Below are 18,850 nucleotides of genomic sequence, written 5' to 3' on the forward strand. Positions count from 1 at the left end.
AAGTTCTTAGTAAGCATGAGAGGCTTGGTATGATCACCGATTTTAAAAGAACACTTGAAAAGATGGATATGGATAGAATTAAGTATACTAATAATGTTAATGATGGTGGGGAGATTAAAGCACCAATACCTTGTAAGCTCCTAGCTATGCATGAAGCTCTAGATGATAATTATGCTTGGCTTGTTCCTGAAAATTTGTTTGATGAGAGTAGCAAGCCCAAGACTAATGAAAAGGGAGCCTCTGAAATTTATGTATCATAAATACAATGCATGGTTGAGAAAACTCCAAACCCCGCTGTAGATGCATGATACGTCTCAAACGTATCTATAATTTCTTATGTTCCATGCTACTTTTATGATGATACTCACATGTTTTATACACATTATATGTCATTATTATGCATTTTCCGGCACTAACCTATTAACGAGATACCGAAGAGCGATTCTTTGTTTCTGCTGTTTTTGGTTTCAGAAATCCTAGTAAGGAAATATTCTCGGAATTGGACGAAATCAACGCCCAGGGGCCTATTTTCACACGAAGCTTCCAGAAGACCTAGGGGAGACGAAGCGGGGCCACGAGGTGGCGACACACCAGGGCGGCGCGGCCCAAGCCCTGGCCACGCCGGCCTGTGGTGTGGGCCCCTCGTGACGCCCCTTTACCTGCCCTTCCGCCTACAAATAGCCTCCGTCGCGAAACCCCCAGTACCGAGAGCCACGATACGGAAAACCTTACCGAGACGCCGCCGCCACCAATCCCATCTCGGGGGATTCAGGAGATCGCCTCCGGCACCCTGCCGGAGAGGGGAATCATCTCCCGGAGGACTCTACACCGCCATGGTCGCCTCCGGATTGATGAGTGAGTAGTTCACCCCTGTACTATGGGTCCATAGCAGTAGCTAGATGGTTGTCTTCTCCTCATGTGCTTCATTGTTGGATCTTGTGAGCTGCCTAACATGATCAAGATCATCTATCTGTAATGCTATATGTTGTGTTTGTTGGGATCCGATGGATAGAGAATACTATGTTATGTTGATTATCAATCTATTACCTATGTGTTGTTTATGATCTTGCATGCTTTCCGTTGTTAGTAGAGGCTCTGGCCAAGTTTTTGCTAGTAACTCCAAGAGGGAGTATTTATGCTCGATAGTGGGTTCATGCCTCCATTAAATCTGGGACAGTGACAGAAAGTTCTAAGGTTGTGGATGTGCTGTTGCCACTAGGGATAAAACATTGATGCTATGTCCGAGGGTATAGTTATTGATTACATTACGCACCATACTTAATGCAATTGTCTGTTGCTTGCAACTTAATACCGGAAGGGGTTCGGATGATAACCTGAAAGTGGACTTTTTAGGCATAGATGCATGCTGGATAGGGGTCTATGTATTTTGTCGTAATGCCCAATTGAATCTCACAATACTCATCATGTCATGTATGTGCATTGTCATGCCCTCTCTATTTGTCAATTGCCCAACTGTAATTTGTTCACCCAACATGCTATTTATCTTATGGGAGAGACACCTCTAGTGAACTGTGGACCCCGGTCCATTCTTTTACATCGAATACAATCTACTGCAATACTTGTTCTACTGTTCTCTGCAAACAATCATCATCCACACTATACATCTAATCCTTTGTTACAGCAAGCCGGTGAGATTGACAACCTCACTGTTTCGTTGGGGCAAAGTACTTTGGTTGTGTTGTGCAGGTTCCACGTTGGCGCCGGAATCCCTGGTGTTGCGCCGCACTACACTCCGTCACCAACAACCTTCAACGTGCTTCTTGGCTCCTACTGGTTCGATAAACCTTGGTTTCTTACTGAGGGAAAACTTGCTGCTGTACACATCATACCTTCCTCTTGGGGTTCCCAACAGACGAGTGCTTTACCGTCACAAGGAAGCTACTACGCCCACGTCAAATGTGCGCAAGCAGCTCTTTTTCTGGCGCCGTTGCCAGGGAGATCAAGACACGCTGCAAGGGGAGTCTCCACAATCCAATCTCTTTACTTTGTTTTTGTCTTGCTTTATTTTATTTACTACTTTGTTTGCTGCACTAAATCAAAACACAAAAAAAATTAGTTGCTAGTTTACTTTATTTACTATCTTGTTTGCTATATCAAAAACACAAAAAAATTAGTTACTTGCATTTACTTTATCTAGTTTACTTTATTTACTGTTGCTAAAATGAATACTGCTGAGAATACTAAGTTGTGTGACTTCACAACCACAAATAATAATGATTTCTTATGCACACCTATTGCTCCACCCGCTACTACGGCGGAATTCTTTGAAATTAAACCTGCTTTACTGAATCTTGTTATGCGAGAGCAGTTTTCTGGTGTTAGTTCTGATGATGCTGCTGCCCATCTCAATAATTTTGTTGAACTTTGTGAAATGCAAAAGTATAAAGATGTAGATGGTGACATAATAAAATTAAAATTGTTCCCTTTCTCACTAAGAGGAAGAGCTAAAGATTGGTTGCTATCTCTGCCTAAGAATAGTATTGATTCATGGACTAAATGCAATGATGCTTTTATTGGTAGATATTATCCCCCTGCTAAAATTATATCTTTGAGGAGTAGCATAATGAATTTTAAATAATTAGATACTGAGCATGTTGCACAAGCATGGGAAAGAATGAAATCTTTGGTTAAAAATTGCCCAACCCATGGACTGACTACTTGGATGATCATCCAAACCTTTTATGCAGGACTGAATTTTTCTTCACGGAACCTATTGGATTCAGCTGCTGGAGGTACCTTTATGTCCATAACTCTTTGTGAAGCAACAAAGCTTCTTGATAATATGATGATTAATTACTCTGAATGGCACACGGAAAGAGCTCCACAAGGTAAGAAGGTAAATTCTGTCGAAGAAACCTCTTCCTTGAGTGATAAGATTGATGCTATTATGTCTATGCTTGTGAATGATAGGACAAATATTGATCCTAATAATGTTCCGTTAGCTTCATTGGTTGCACAAGAAGAACATGTTGATGTAAACTACATTAAAAATAATAATTTCAACAACAACGCTTACCGGAACAATTCTAGTAACAACTATAGGCCATATCCTTATAATAATGGCAACGGCTATGGTAATTCTTATGGGAATTCTTACAACAATAATAGGAATACACCCCCTGGACTTGAAGCCATGCTTAAAGAATTTATTAGTACACAAACTGCTTTTAACAAATCTGTTGAAGAAAAGCTTGGGAAAATTGATATACTTGCTTCTAAAGTTGATAGTCTTGCTCAACGATGTTGATCTTTTGAAATTGAAAGTTATGCCTAATAGGGATAATGAAAATAAAATTGTCACTACAGCAAATGCCATCCAAGTTAGAATTAATGAGAATATAAGATTAATGGGTGAACTGCATGCTAGGTGGGAAAGAGAAGAAAATGAAAAACTAGCTAAAGAGAATAATGTAGCTAAAGTTTGGACTATTACTACCACTAGCAATGCTAATGCTACACATGTTGCTGCACCTCCTACTAATAATGGTAAAAGAATTGGTGTAGGCACTATTTCCACTTCTAATGCAAAGCGCGAAAAACTGCCTGAAACTGCTAAAACTGCTGAAACTGCCTGTGATAAAACTGCTGAAATTTTTTCCAACATTGGGGACAATGATCCCATTGCTTTAGATCATAATGGTTTAGATTTTGATGATTGCCACATCTCTGAAGTTATAAATTTCTTACAAAAACTTGCTAAGAGTCCTAATGCTAGTGCTATAAATTTGGCTTTCACAAAACATATTACAAATGCTCTCATAAAAGCTAGAGAAGAGAAACTAAAACTTGAAACTTCTATTCCTAGGAAGCTAGAGGATGGTTGGGAGCCCATCATTAAGATGAAGGTCAATGACTTTGGTTTTAATGCTTTATGTGATCTTGGTGCAAGTATTTCTGTTATGCCTAAGAAAATTTATGATATGCTTGACTTGCCACCATTGAAAAATTGTTATTTGGATGTTAATCTTGCTGATAACTCTACAAAGAAACCTTTGGGGAGAGTTGATAATGTTCATATTATGGTTAACAATAACCTTGTCCCCGTTGATTTTGTTGTCTTGGATATTGAATGCAATGCATCTTGTCCCATTATATTGGGAAGACCTTTTTTTCGAACTGTTGGTGCTATCATCGATATGAAGGAAGGTAATATTAAATATCAATTTCCTCTCAAGAAAGGTATGGAACACTTCCCTAGAAAGAGAATGAAGTTATCTTTTGATTCTATTATTAGAACAAATTATGATGTTGACACTTCGTCTCTTGATAATACTTGATACACACTTTCTGCGCCTAGCTGAAAGGCGTTAAAGAAAAGCGCTTATGGGAGACAACCCATGTTTTTACTACAGTACTTTTGTTTTATATTTGAGTCTTGGAAGTTGTTTACTACTGTAGCAACCTCTCCTTATCTTAGTTTTATTGCATTGTTGTGCCAAGTAAAGTCTCTAATAGAAGTAAGATACTAGATTTGGATTACTGCGCAGAAACAGTTTTCTTTGCTGTCACGAATCTGGGTAAAATTCTCTGTAGGAAACTCATAAAATTATGCCAATTTACGTGAGTGATCCTCAGATATGTACGCAACTTTCATTATTTTTAAGTTTTCTCATCTGAGCAAGTCTGGTGCCTGTTAAAAATTCGTCTTTACGAACTGTTCTGTTTTGACAGATTCTGCCTTTTATTTTGCATTGCCTGTTTTGCTATGTTAGATGGATTTCTTTGTTCCATTGACTTTCAGTAGCTTTGTGCAATGTCCAGAAGTATAAAGAATGATTGTGTCACCTCAGAATATTTGAATTTTGATTATGCATTAATCCTCTAATGAGTTTGTTTCGAGTTTGGTGTGGAGAAAGTTTTCAAGGATCAAGAGAGGAGGATGATATACACTATGATCAAGGAGAGTGAAAGCTCTAAGCTTGGGGATGCCCCGGTGGTTCACCCCTGCATATATCAAGAAGACTCAAGCGTCTAATCTTGGGGATGCCCAAGGCATCCCCTTCTTCATCGACAACATTATCAGGTTCCTCCCCTGAAACTATATTTTTATTCCATCACATCTTATGTACTTTGCTTGGAGCGTCGGTTTGTTTTTGTTTTTGTTTTGTTTGAATAAAGTTGGATCCTAGCATTCATTGTGTGGGAGAGAGACACGCTCCGCTGTTGCATATGGACAAATATGTCCTTAGGCTTTACTCATAGTATTCATGGTGAAAGTTTCTTCTTCGTTAATTTGTTATATGGTTGGAATCGGAAAATGATATATGTGGTAATTGGTATAATATCCTGAATAATGTGACAATTGGCAATGGTTGTGCTCATGTTTAAGCTCTTGCATCATATACTTTGCACTTATTAATGAAGAAATACATAGAGCATGCTAAAATCTGATTTGCATGTTTGGTTTCTCTAAGGTCTAGATAATTTCTAGTATTGAGTTTGAACAACAAGGAAGACGGTATAGAGTCTTATAATGTTTACAATATGTCTTTTATGTGAGTTTTGCTGCATCGCTTCATCCTTGTGTTTGCTTCAAATAACCTTGCTAGCCTAAACCTTGTATCGAGAGGGAATACTTCTCATGCATCCAAAATCCTTGAGCCAACCACTATGCCATTTGTGTCCACCATACCTACCTACCACATGGTATTTCTCCGCCATTCCAAAGTAAATTGCTTGAGTGCTACCTTTAAAATTTCCATTCTTTATCTTTGCAATATATAGCTCATGGGACAAATAGCTTAAAAACTATTGTGGTATTGAATATGTACTTATGCACTTTATCTCTTATTAAGTTGCTTGTTGTGCGATAACCATGTTCCTAGGGACGCCATCAACTATTTCTTTGTTGAATATCATGTGAGTTGCTATGCATGTTCGTCTTGTCTGAAGTAAGGGCGATTTACCACTCATTTAATGGTTAGAGCATGCATATTGTTAGAGAAGAACATTGGGCCGCTAACTAAAGCCATGAATCATGGTGGAAGTTTCAGTTTTGGACATATATCCTCAATCTCATATGAGAACATTAATTGTTGCTACATGCTTATGCATTAAAGAGGAGTCCATTATCTGTTGTCTATGTTATCCCGGTATGGATGTCTAAGTTGAGAATAATCAAAAGCGAGAAATCCAATGCGAACTTTCTCCTTAGACCTTTGTACAGGCGGCATAGAGGTACCCCTTTGTGACACTTGGTTAAAACATGTGTATTGCGATGATAATCCCGGTAATCCAAGCTAATTAGGACAAGGTGCGGGCACTATTAGTATACTATGCATGAGGCTTGCAACTTGTAGGATATAATTTACATAACTCATATGCTTTATTACTACAGTTGACAAAATTGTTTCTTGTTTTCAAAACCAAAGCTCTAGCACAAATATAGCAATCAATGCTTCCCTCTGCGAAGGGCCATTCTTTTACTTTTATGTTGAGTCAGTTCACCTATCTCTCTCCACCTCAAGAAGCAAACACTTGTGTGAACTGTGCATTGATTCCTACATACTTGCATATTGCACTTGTTATATTACTTTACATTGACAATATCCATGAGATATACATGTTACAAGTTGAAAGCAACCGCTGAAACTTTATCTTCCTTTGTGTTGCTTCAATACCTTTACTTTGAATTATTGCTTTATGAGTTAACTCTTATGCAAGACTTATTGATGCTTGTCTTGAAGTACTATTCATGAAAAGTCTTTGCTTTATGATTCAATTGTTTACTCATGTCATTTACCATTGTTTCAAATCGCTTCATTCATTACATGTGCTTACAATAGTATTGATCAAGATTATGTTGGTAGCATTGTCACTAAGAAATTATCTTTGTTATCGTTTACCTACTCGGGACGAGTAGGAACTAAGCTTGGGGATGCTTGATACGTCTCAAACGTATCTATAATTTGTTATGTTCCATGCTACTTTTATGATGATACTCACATGTTTTATACACATTATATGTCATTATTATGCATTTTCTGGCACTAACCTATTAACGAGATGCCGAAGAGCCAGTTGCTGTTTTCTGCTGTTTTTGGTTTCAGAAATCCTAGTAAGGAAATATTCTCGGAATTGGACGAAATCAACGCCCAGGGGCCTATTTTCACACGAAGCTTCCAGAAGACCTAGGGGGAGACGAAGTGGGGCCACGAGGTGGCGACACACCAGGGCGGCGCGGCCCAAGCCCTGGCCGCGCCGGCCTGTGGTGTGGGCCCCTCGTGACGCCCCTTTACCTGCCCTTCCGCCTACAAATAGCCTCCGTCGCGAAACCCCCAGTACCGAGAGCCACGATACGGAAAACCTTACTGAGACGCCGCCGCCGCCAATCCCATCTCGGGGGATTCAGGAGATCGCCTCCGGCACCCTGCCGGAGAGGGGAATCATCTCCCGGAGGACTCTACACCGCCATGGTCGCCTCCGGATTGATGAGTGAGTAGTTCACCCCTGGACTATGGGTCCATAGCAGTAGCTAGATGGTTGTCTTCTCCTCATGTGCTTCATTGTCGGATCTTGTGAGCTGCCTAACATGATCAAGATCATCTATCTGTAATGCTATATGTTGTGTTTGTTGGGATCCGATGGATAGAGAATACTATGTTATGTTGATTATCAATCTATTACCTATGTGTTGTTTATGATCTTGCATGCTCTCCGTTGTTAGTAGAGGCTCTGGCCAAGTTTTTGCTAGTAACTCCAAGAGGGAGTATTTATGCTCGATAGTGAGTTCATGCCTCCATTAAATCTGGGACAGTGACAGAAAGTTCTAAGGTTGTGGATGTGCTGTTGCCACTAGGGATAAAACATTGATGCTATGTCCGAGGGTATAGTTATTGATTACATTACGCACCATACTTAATGCAATTGTCTGTTGCTTGCAACTTAATACCGGAAGGGGTTCGGATGATAACCTGAAAGTGGACTTTTTAGGCATAGATGCATGCTGGATAGCGGTCTATGTACTTTGTCGTAATGCCCAATTGAATCTCACAATACTCATCATGTCATGTATGTGCATTGTCATGCCCTCTCTATTTGTCAATTGCCCAACTGTAATTTGTTCACCCAACATGCTATTTATCTTATGGGAGAGACACCTCTAGTGAACTGTGGACCCCGGTCCATTCTTTTACATCGAATACAATCTACTGCAATACTTGTTCTACTGTTCTCTGCAAACAATCATCATCCACACTATACATCTAATCCTTTGTTATAGCAAGCCGGTGAGATTGACAACCTCACTGTTTCGTTGGGGCAAAGTACTTTGGTTGTGTTGTGCAGGTTCCACGTTGGCGCCGGAATCCCTGGTGTTGCGCCACACTACACTCCATCACCAACAACCTTCAACGTGCTTCTTGGCTCCTACTGGTTCGATAAACTTGCTGCTGTACACATCATACCTTCCTCTTGGGGTTCCCAACAGACGAGTGCTTTACCATCACAAGGAAGCTACTACGCCCACGTCAACTGTGCGCAAGCAATGCACCATCTTTTGATAATACTTGATACACACTTTCTGCGCCTAGCTGAAAGGCGTTAAAGAAAAGCGCTTATGGGAGACAACCCATGTTTTTACTACAGTACTTTTGTTTTATATTTGAGTCTTGGAAGTTGTTTACTACTGTAGCAACCTCTGCTTATCTTAGTTTTATTGCATTGTTGTGCCAAGTAAAGTCTCTAATAGAAGTATGATACTAGATTTGGATTACTGTGCAGAAACAGTTTTCTTTGCTGTCACGAATCTGGGTCTAATTCTCTGTAGGTAACTCAGAAAATTATGCCAATTTACGTGAGTGATCCTCAGATATGTACGCAACTTTCATTAGTTTTAAGTTTTCTCATCTGAGCAAGTCTGGTGCCTATTAAAAATACGTCTTTACGAATTGTTCTGTTTTGACAGATTCTGCCTTTTATTTTGCATTGCCTGTTTTGCTATGTTAGATGGATTTCTTTGTTCCATTAATTTTCAGTAGCTTTGTGCAATTTCCAGAAGTATAAAGAATGATTGTTTCACCTCTGAATATGTGAATTTTGATTATGCACTAATCCTCTAATGAGTTTGTTTCGAGTTTGGTGTGGAGGAAGTTTTCAAGGATCAAGAGAGGAGGATGATATACACTATGATCAAGGAGAGTGAAAGCTCTAAGCTTGGGGATGCCCCGGTGGTTCACCCGTGCATATATCAAGAAGACTCAAGCGTCTAAGCTTGGGGATGCCCAAGGTATCCCCTTCTTCATCGACAACATTATCAGGTTCCTCCCCTGAAACTATATTTTTATTCCATCACATCTTATGTACTTTGCTTGGAGCGTCGGTTTGTTTTTGTTTTTGTTTTGTTTGAATAAAATGGATCCTAGCATTCATTGTGTGGGAGAGAGACACGCTCCGCTGTTGCATATGGACAAATATGTCCTTAGGCTTTACTCATAGTATTCATGGTGAAAGTTTCTTCTTCGTTAAATTGTTATATGGTTGGAATCGGAAAATGATATATGTGGTAATTGGTATAATATCTCGAATAATGTGATACTTGGCAATTGTTGTGCCCATATTTAAGCTCTTGCATGATATACTTTGCACCCATTAATGAAGAAATACATAGAGCATGCTAAAATCTGATTTGCATGTTTGGTTTCTCTAAGGTCTAGATAATTTCTAGTATTGAGTTTGAACAACAAGGAAGACGGTGTAGAGTCTTATAATGTTTACAATATGTCTTTTATGTGAGTTTTGCTGCACCGCTTCATCCTTGTGTTTGTTTCAAACAACCTTGCTAGCCTAAACCTTGTATCGAGAGGAAATACTTCTCATGCATCCAAAATCCTTGAGCCAACCACTATGCCATTTGTGTCCACCATACCTACCTACCACATGGTATTTTTCCGCCATTCCAAAGTAAATTGCTTGAGTGCTACCTTTAAAATTTCCATTCTTTATCTTTGCAATATATAGCTCATGGGACAAATAGCTTAAAAACTAGTATTCAAACAAAAACAAAAATAGAAACAAATAGACGCTCCAAGTAAAGTACATAAGATGTGACCGAATAAAAATATAGTTTCAAGAGAAGGAACCTGATAATTTGTCGATGAAGAAGGGGATGCCTTGGGCATCCCCAAGCTTAGATGCTTGAGTCTTCTTGAAATATGCAGGGGTGAACCACCGGGGCATCCCCAAGCTTAGACTTTTCACCCTTCTTGATCATAGTATATCATCCTCCTCTCTTGACCCTTGAAAACTTCCTCCACACCAAACTCAAAGCAAACTCATTAGAGGGTTAGTGCATAATCAAAAACTCACATGTTCAGAGGTGACACAATCATTCTTAACACTTCTGGACATTCCTCAAAGCTACTGGAAGTCAATGGAACAAAGAAATCCATCCAACATAGCAAAAGAAGCAATGCGAAATAAAAGGCAGAATCTGTCAAAACAGAACAGTCGGTAAAGACGAATTTTATTGAGGCACCAGACTTGCTCAAATGAAAATTCTCAAATTGAATGAAAGTTTCGTACATATCTGAGGATCACTCACGTAAATTGGCATAATTTTCTGAGTTACCTACAGAGAATTTTGCCCAGATTCGTGACAGCAAAGAAATCTGTTTCTGCGCAGTAATCCAAATCTAGTATCAACCTTGCTACCAAAGACTTTACTTGGCACAACAAAACATAAAACTAAGATAATGAGAGGTTGCTACAGTAGTAAACAACTTCCAAGACTCAAATATAGAACAAAGTTACTGTAGAAAAATAAACACATGGGTTATCTCCCAAGAAGTTCTTTCTTTATAGCCATTAAGATGGGCTCAGCAGTTTTAATGATGCACTCGCAAGAAATAGTATTTGAAGCAAAAGAGAGTATCAAGAGGAAAATTCAAAAACACATTTAAGTCTAACCCACTTCCTATGCAAAGGAATCTTATACACAAATGAATTCATGAAGAACAAAGTGACAAGCATAAGAGGATAAAACACGAGTAACTTCAAGATTCTCAACATAAAGAGGGGAAACTTAATATTATTAAGGTGCATATAACCATATTTCCCTCTCTCGTAATAACTTTCAGTAGCATCATTGATGAAATCCACAATATACCCATCACTTAAAACATTCTTATCATGGTTCATATGCATAGAAGTATCATTAATTTTGGCATAAGAAGAGTTCTTTTCATTAATAGTAATTGGAGCAAGATTATTATCAAGAATTTGAACATGGTAAACAAGTTGCATATTAAGGGAATTGTTTTTGGTAATCCAATCATGACTATGAAAAGTTTCATAAGGATAGTTATAACCTATATCATAGCATTCTTTATAATAATCATCAAAGATCATAGGCACAGTGTTATCATAAGAAATAGAATGGTTATCTTTCGCAGTCGGTTTATCTATGGCCATACCATCATTGTTATTAGAAGGAGATGTATCAAACACATAATGATCAGTAGCAAAAGGATTTTCAAACACCTCTTCCCCAAGCTTAGAGATTTCTATATCATTATGGGAGGAAGCATGAATAGCACTGATACTATGGCAATTATTATCATCATCATTTTCAAAATTAGTTTCCCAGAGATTTTGTCACATCCCGGAATTTTCTAAATTTCGGAATGTAAAATAAAAATAATTTTGATGCTTGATTGTTTGAAATTGATTGAAAATTCACAAAGATTTAAAACTTTTGAAGTTATTTAAAAAGGTATTTTCAAAAATGGAGTTTTCATAAACCTTGGTTTCAAAAGATTTTCTAAATCAATACTCTATTTTGTTCGGAGGTTTTGAAACTTATATTTTTTTTTAGAAAACCTTAAACCCTAAAAAGGCAATATAGCCACATAGACATGTATTTCAAATTTTGGTTTTATAAAATTTATATTTTTGTTCCAAAATTGATCTCATATTGAAGTATTTTTCATAACGAATCCAACGGTACCTCATTTGCATTTTTTCCAATTTTATTTAAAGCCTCAAAGTGTATTTCCATTTTTATTCAAAAAAGAAAAGAAAAAAAAACAAAGGGTGCGGCCGACCGTGCGGCCCAACGCCTCGCCGCGGCCCAGAAGCCAGCGCCGCCCGCGGCAGCCAGCACCGCTCGGCCCAGCTCGCCCGGCCACGCGCCCACGCCCCCACGCGGCCCAGCTCCCGCGCGCGCTCGCACCGGCCCAGGCCGCACGCACGACGCCGCCACCAGCGCCCAGATCGCACCGCCTATTCCTTTTCTTTGTTTAGTCCCACACCGCCTCTCTCTTTAGATAAATTCTCTCCAGCACATAGCCTATATAAAGGACCCAAAAGGTGTGAGGGTACCAGGGGGGCCCTAGCCTCTAGTCTCGCTCTTATCCTCTCCCCAGTTACTGTTTGAGAGAGGAGAAAGGGAGGTTCTCCAGGTCCCTCGTTCCGCCGACGGCCGATCCGCCGGTCCCCTCCCTCTCCGGCCGCCGTTGAGGTGGTGGGAGAGTGGGGGGACCCCGGATCCGTGTCTTAGGCGTGTAGATAGTAGGGTAGGGTCTCCGGGCGGCGCCGGCGAGGTGGTGGCGGCAGCGGCGTTCTGGAATAAAGGTGCCGGAACTTGGTCCCCATCTCGGCGGTGCTCTGTGGAGTGCTGCCGGCGAGTTTCTGGCGTTGGTCTCGAGGATGGTGTCCTGGCGAGGGGGACGTCATCGGTTGGCGAGCTTTTGTCCTCCCAGCTTCTTCCTCGTGCTGTCGTTGCCGTCGACTCCTGCGGCAGCAGCAGCAAGCTTGTGGAGGAGGGTGGCAATGGGTCTGGTCTTCCAGATCCTTGGTGTCCTGTTGGTGGAGTCCGGGCGCCTCGGTCTGCTGAGGCGGTTCTTCAGCTGCTCCCCGTTCTGGTTGTGCTATTGCAGGTCTGGAGGCTGGCTCGGGCCGGAGCTCTTGGCCTGACTGCCGGTGAGGTTCGGGGCGCTGCCCCCGCCGATGTGCCTTTGGCATTTGCTAGATCCCGGCGTCCGCGTCGGGTGGCTCTTGCGGCGACTTCAACGAGGAGTTCTCCTCTAAAGTTCCTCCCCGGCGACTCAGCTGTGGCTCGCGGCAGTTTCTTCTCTCCTTCCGGTGAGGACGAAGCTCCGGTGGTGCGGCAGTGGATCGGTTTCTGCGCAGAAGATCCAGAGGGCCTAGTTGCTATTTTTTGTTTCTTCAGGGTTCTTTCTGTGTTTAGGGGACAGCTGTCCCATGTCTGGACTGTTTCTGTAATTTCCTGTTTCCTTACTTAATATAGTTCAGATATTTGGCTCAAAAAAAAAAAAAAAAGGACCCAAAGGGGCAGCCCTAAACGCACATCAGCGCCCGGCGCCTCTCTTTCTCCCCACGCGCAGCCCCGTGCAGGCTTCTCTGACGACGCAGCTGTTTTGCGGCGCACACTCGTGACGCAACGTCCGCAACACTATTTTGGAAAACGGCGCGACTCGTTCGATCCCTTGACCGGTAACAATTTTATTTCCACTCTTTTTACATAGATTGTTATACGCAACTTCGCAATTTTATTTTCTTAGATCTACACCTCCGTTTAGAATAGTGGTTCTTCCGTTAAGTTTCTAATTAGGTCCTCTACAACTTTCATGTAGAAAGTTTTTCCATCCGAGCAACTTGTTCGGGCAACTTTTCGTACACCATTAAATCTGTAGTCGGTTCGGTATAATTTTGTAAAATTCATATCTTGAGTTCTACAAGTCGGATTTCAGCAAACTTTATACCGTTGTAATCAGCAAATCACGCAGATCATGTTAGACATGTTGTCTGGCAGTTTTCTCCACTTTATTTTCGCGGTACCCCTTTGTTCCGCAACATCGTCTATGAAATAAATCCTACAAACTTTTTTCGAGAGATTCTTTTGGCGATACGCTCGTAATGGAATTCTCCACAACTTCGTGTAGAAAGGTCTTCCATCCGAAAAACTTCTTCTAATAACTTTTCACGAAAAGTGTAGTCCTATAACGGGTTTCGATATAATTCCTTTAGCCAAAATGATTTTTATGATCATACCCATCTTCCAGGAACAGTTATAATTCTTTATCATGTTCACAGACAATGCATAGCTTACCCTGGGTTATCTAGTTCATATTATTCAAATAACAATTAAGTTGTTTGAGTAAAGTGTGACTTGTCCAAGTTTATATTTTTACCTGACTTTAGTAGGGTGGAGATACTCTACTATATATCACATGTGATGAATCTTTGTATCTGTTAGGCTCCGCGAACCAAATCCCGATATCATTCATGCCTATACAACCTCATGCCATTCAATCCTTCCACTTAGTTCGAACTATTCTACTTTCAAATGAGTTATTTGAATAGTTCAATATGTCATTAGTTCGCATCCAATGCGATCTTGTGCTAATTTGATAAGTGTTGCCACACTATGTCAATTGCATAAGCCTTGCTTTACAGTACTTCATCCAATAGCACCACCGTCCAAAATATTTGAATCGCTTTACAAATATTCAAATTCAAATGTGTGAATTTGAGTATGTTCATTATAGAATTAATTCTATGATTCCTTTCAATATGAATCCTTCTACAAAAGTAAACCTTATGATCATACTCATCTACCAAATCCATTTAGATATTACATCTTGAACCAATATCGTGTCTATCCAAATTATTTTTCATTCATCCCTTTGACTTAGTTTAAAAAACTATTCAACATCACTCATACATATTCAACCTCATGCCCACTTAATCTTATTGGCTTATATTGAACTATTCAATTTACAAATGAGTTAATTGACTAATGCAATATATCACAAGTCCGTAAGCCTATGTATAGTTCATACTATTTTGAGTAATTGTTTTCACACTTATTCAATAGTATTGTTGTTGCACTATTTGTCACATATGTGATTCAATTCAGCCGTTCCGAATTATTTTCATGTTTTTCTAAAGCATAAAGATTCTTCAATTATATCTTGGATAGTTTATTACTTTCTAACCATATGTCTTGCCATCCAAACTCTCACCGCCATATCTTCCAAGCCAAACCTCATGCCACACCTTAGTACCATAGAGCGATTTCCGATTGTCGTCTTGTTTGATTTTGTTATTGCTGAATGGTGTGTTTATGTTGTGCTATATTCTATGTTATAGTTTGTACGGAGAGGCACGTATTTTTATTAAGAGAAGTGAACGCGCTTCAACTACCAAAAGGCAAGTGACGCTCAATTACCTACTTATTTTTGTTAAGTATTAGTGTTTTATAAATTAGTATGCATGGTAGGAATTTGTTTTCAAAAGTTATGCTATGCTTAGATCCTAGTAGTGTGTAGCCATCCTTGAACCATTGCTAGTAAATTGAGTATGCCTAGCAATAACAAAATGCTACTGCTGTTTTGAATATTCTGGATTGTGAGTGTTGGGAATTAAAATTAACAACCTTAATGAAACACCTGGGTGGATTGGTAATGGCTTGGTGGGCGGCTACTCAGGGTCACGGTGTGGTTGTCGTCGCTTGAGGGTACGTGGCTACTCAGGGCCACTTTGTGGTTGTCGTCGCCTGAGAGTACGTGGCTACTCAGGGCCATATCGTGGTTGTCGTCGCCTGAGGGTACGCATAGGTTGAGTGGCTACTCAGGGCCACTTTGTGGTTATCGTCGCCTGAGAGTGCACTTGTGGTTGGCCACTCACGATTAAAGAGATTAATATGTCGTCCATGTTTTAGTTAGCTTCCAATGCAGCCTTATGGTATTATGGGCTCTGCCGGGATTAAGTAAGTTGTAAGGTCAAACTTGTTGCTAGACATGATGATGTGGCTTGCAACCAAACGGGAACGGGTCTAGCTGGTTATGGTTGAAGCCTCCTTCTGAAAGATCTTGTCTCATTTCTTCTCTTGGGAAGGGTGGGTCGTAAGGTGAAAGTGCACAACCTCTCGAGAGTTAAACCTAAGATCTTAGCCGTGTCCCCGGTTATGGACAATTTGAGCTTTCTAGGCAGGGAATGTACGGAAGAATCTCATCACCTTTTCTGAATGTATTTAAAAATTTGATCAACCTTCGAAAACTCATGGGAGATGTAACCATGTGATTATTCTAAAACCCATGGAGGATTTAACCATGGTGTGATTTCATAATGTCATTCAAAGGATTTTCAAAATGTTTTGTTTTGAAATAAAATATAGGATAAAATTGGCTTTATGCAAATTTTCCTAAACTCCACTTGCCAAATATCATGTAGATAGTCATGCCCAAAACTGCCACCATATAAGTGTCATTTGCCAGTACATCATTGTACTGACCTCCATTCGTGGGGCTGCATATTCAAACGTGCAGGTTATTCTGAAGACGGGTACTAGTAGGATCTCGAGTCTACATTCCAACATGTCTGCCTGTGGCGCATGGAGATGATGGAGGCTCATTGAAGTTTATTTCCGCTGTGTTTGCTTTGGATTTTTTTTTTATTTGAGCTAGTCCAAGTGACTATGCAATTTGTAAGACTTTATTTTATCTCCTGAGGATCTGCGTTGTAATAAATTTGATACTATTGCTATGATTACTACATTTGAAATGTGTGTGCTATCAGTGATCCCGGGAATAGCACTATACACAGGTATCTTGCCTTTATTTAAAAGGTAGGGTGCTACAGAATGGTATCAGAGCATAGTGTTGCCTGTAGGATCGAGACCCTAGGTTTGGATTAGAAATAGGAAGACCCTAGGATGAAAATTTGTCTAATCCTATTTCAATTAAAAATATGTTTGGATTTTGAATCTCTTATATTCTCATCTACTTCACCTTCAAAATTGTTTTCCTCTCGCTTTAGATGACCACCTTATCTAAACTATTAACAAGGGCTGATGCTGACCATGTCCCTGAAGCATGAAGATTGAAGAGTGATGATTCATGTGATGTTCTTGGAGTCAACTAGAAGAGTTTCATGGAAGACAAATGAAGAACTTGAACAAGACTTTGATGCAGACTGCATAACACACGAAGATACACCAACGAAGGAATAGAATAGAAACTTGATGCATCCAATATAGAAATAGATTAGACCACCATTAGTTATCTTTTAGCGAACCAACGATAAAGTAGCAAAATATTGATCATACCAAATTGAGGTATGACCATACTAATTTGTTTTTGTTTGAATCATGTTGCCTAATGCTTGTTAGATGATTGTTGTTTGCCGAATGGCCTTGATCTAATGTGTTTGGGTAGGAAATCTTCTTTAGATCTTTCTATCTATTCTCGTCTATACCTAACCCAGAGAATTTTTTCTTGGCAACCCGCCGTGAAGACACCAGTAGGGAAACCAACCTTGATGTTCCTATCAAGATGAAGCGCATAGAGTGTGAGATACGCAAAACCCTAGTTAGGGATCGATAGAAATGTTTTCAAAACAATTCAATAATGGGGAGTGAAACATTGATTCAATTCTCCATGGAAGTTTTTGTCAAACTTGTGAGGTTGATCAAGAGTTAGAATACGAGATATACCAAACTGAAAAACAAGAAAATGATTGGGTGCGACATGGATTGGCCTCCATGACGACTACTCATATTGTTTGCCCTTGTTATGAGGAATGGTAAATCTAGAGAGACATCGCTGATAATCCTGAACCATAGGGTGAATAGATATTATGACCTTATAGTAGGCAAGTGCTGCCAACCGTAGGACTACGGTGAGAACGAACACCCAACTACTGGATGAAGATAGTGGAAGACCGTCGAAGACACCAATAAACAAAGATGAGGAAAGTCGTGAGGTCCTCTCATCTTGGTCTCCTAATAGACCCAAGAAGTAACCTCTCTCATCTTGGTCTCCTAATAGACCCTAGGAGTAACCATCAGTGACAGAAGTAGTTTAACAACCAACCATTTGGATTAGAAGCCCTACTATGAAGAAACCTATTCGACACACCTTGGAGAGAAATGTTGTTTACTATGTGTGAATAAACAACTACCTATTGGATTTTAACTCAGAAGCCCTAAGCCATAGATGTTTTCCAAATATGACCTATTGTCAAGTCTTATCCTCGGATGAGCCAACTCATACAGAATGATCTTAGCCTCAACCCAAGACTTAAGACTACCTACAAAAGTTTCTTTTAAGGGTGGTAGAAGCCATACCCTTGGATTATGGATTAACACAAGATGCCGCATGAGAAGATATTTGGAGAAGATATCACAAGGAGTTCCCCATGAGTATACTTAGGATAATACCCAAGAGATGAGTACCGTCATAAGATTGGATACAATTGCTGATATAACCGCATATGGTTTAGTGTAACATTTTCAAATCCCAAGGTTGACTTCCAAAATCTCCTCGGAGATGTTCGAAAAGAAGCAATAGTGAGTATGAACCTATTAGAAGACCTGAACCCAAAACCTTTTCTTTCTAGCCTTTCTCAAATCTCGAGGACGAGATTTCTTTTAAGGGTGGTAGTCTGTCACATCCCGGAATTTTCTAAATTTCGGAATGTAAAATAAAAATAATTTTGATGCTTGATTGTTTGAAATTGATTGAAAATTCACAAAGATTTAAAACTTTTGAAGTTATTTAAAAAGGTATTTTCAAAAATGGAGTTTTCATAAACCTTGGTTTCAAAAGATTTTCTAAATCAATACTCTATTTTGTTCGGAGGTTTTGAAACTTATATTTTTTTTAGAAAACCTTAAACCCTAAAAAGGCAATATAGCCACATAGACATGTATTTCAAATTTTGGTTTCATAAAATTTATATTTTTGTTCCAAAATTGATCTCATATTGAAGTATTTTTCATAACGAATCCAACGGTACCTCATTTGCATTTTTTCCAATTTTATTTAAAGCCTCAAAGTGTATTTCCATTTTTATTCAAAAAAGAAAA

General features: G+C 39.6%; 1 long non-coding RNA gene across 1 annotated transcript; it reads left to right on the forward strand.

Moving 5' to 3' along the window:
• Positions 1–13,342: 13,342 nt before the first annotated feature.
• LOC127328466 (uncharacterized) lies at positions 13,343–16,563 on the forward strand. The gene is made up of 2 exons (XR_007868970.2): positions 13,343–13,473; positions 16,311–16,563. It is a non-coding gene; the product is annotated as an uncharacterized lncRNA (long non-coding RNA).
• The last annotated feature ends 2,287 nt before the right edge of the window (positions 16,564–18,850 follow it).

The sequence above is a fragment of the Lolium perenne genome, chromosome 6 (assembly GCF_019359855.2).
Source record: "Lolium perenne isolate Kyuss_39 chromosome 6, Kyuss_2.0, whole genome shotgun sequence".
Classification (NCBI taxonomy): Eukaryota; Viridiplantae; Streptophyta; class Magnoliopsida; order Poales; family Poaceae; genus Lolium; species Lolium perenne.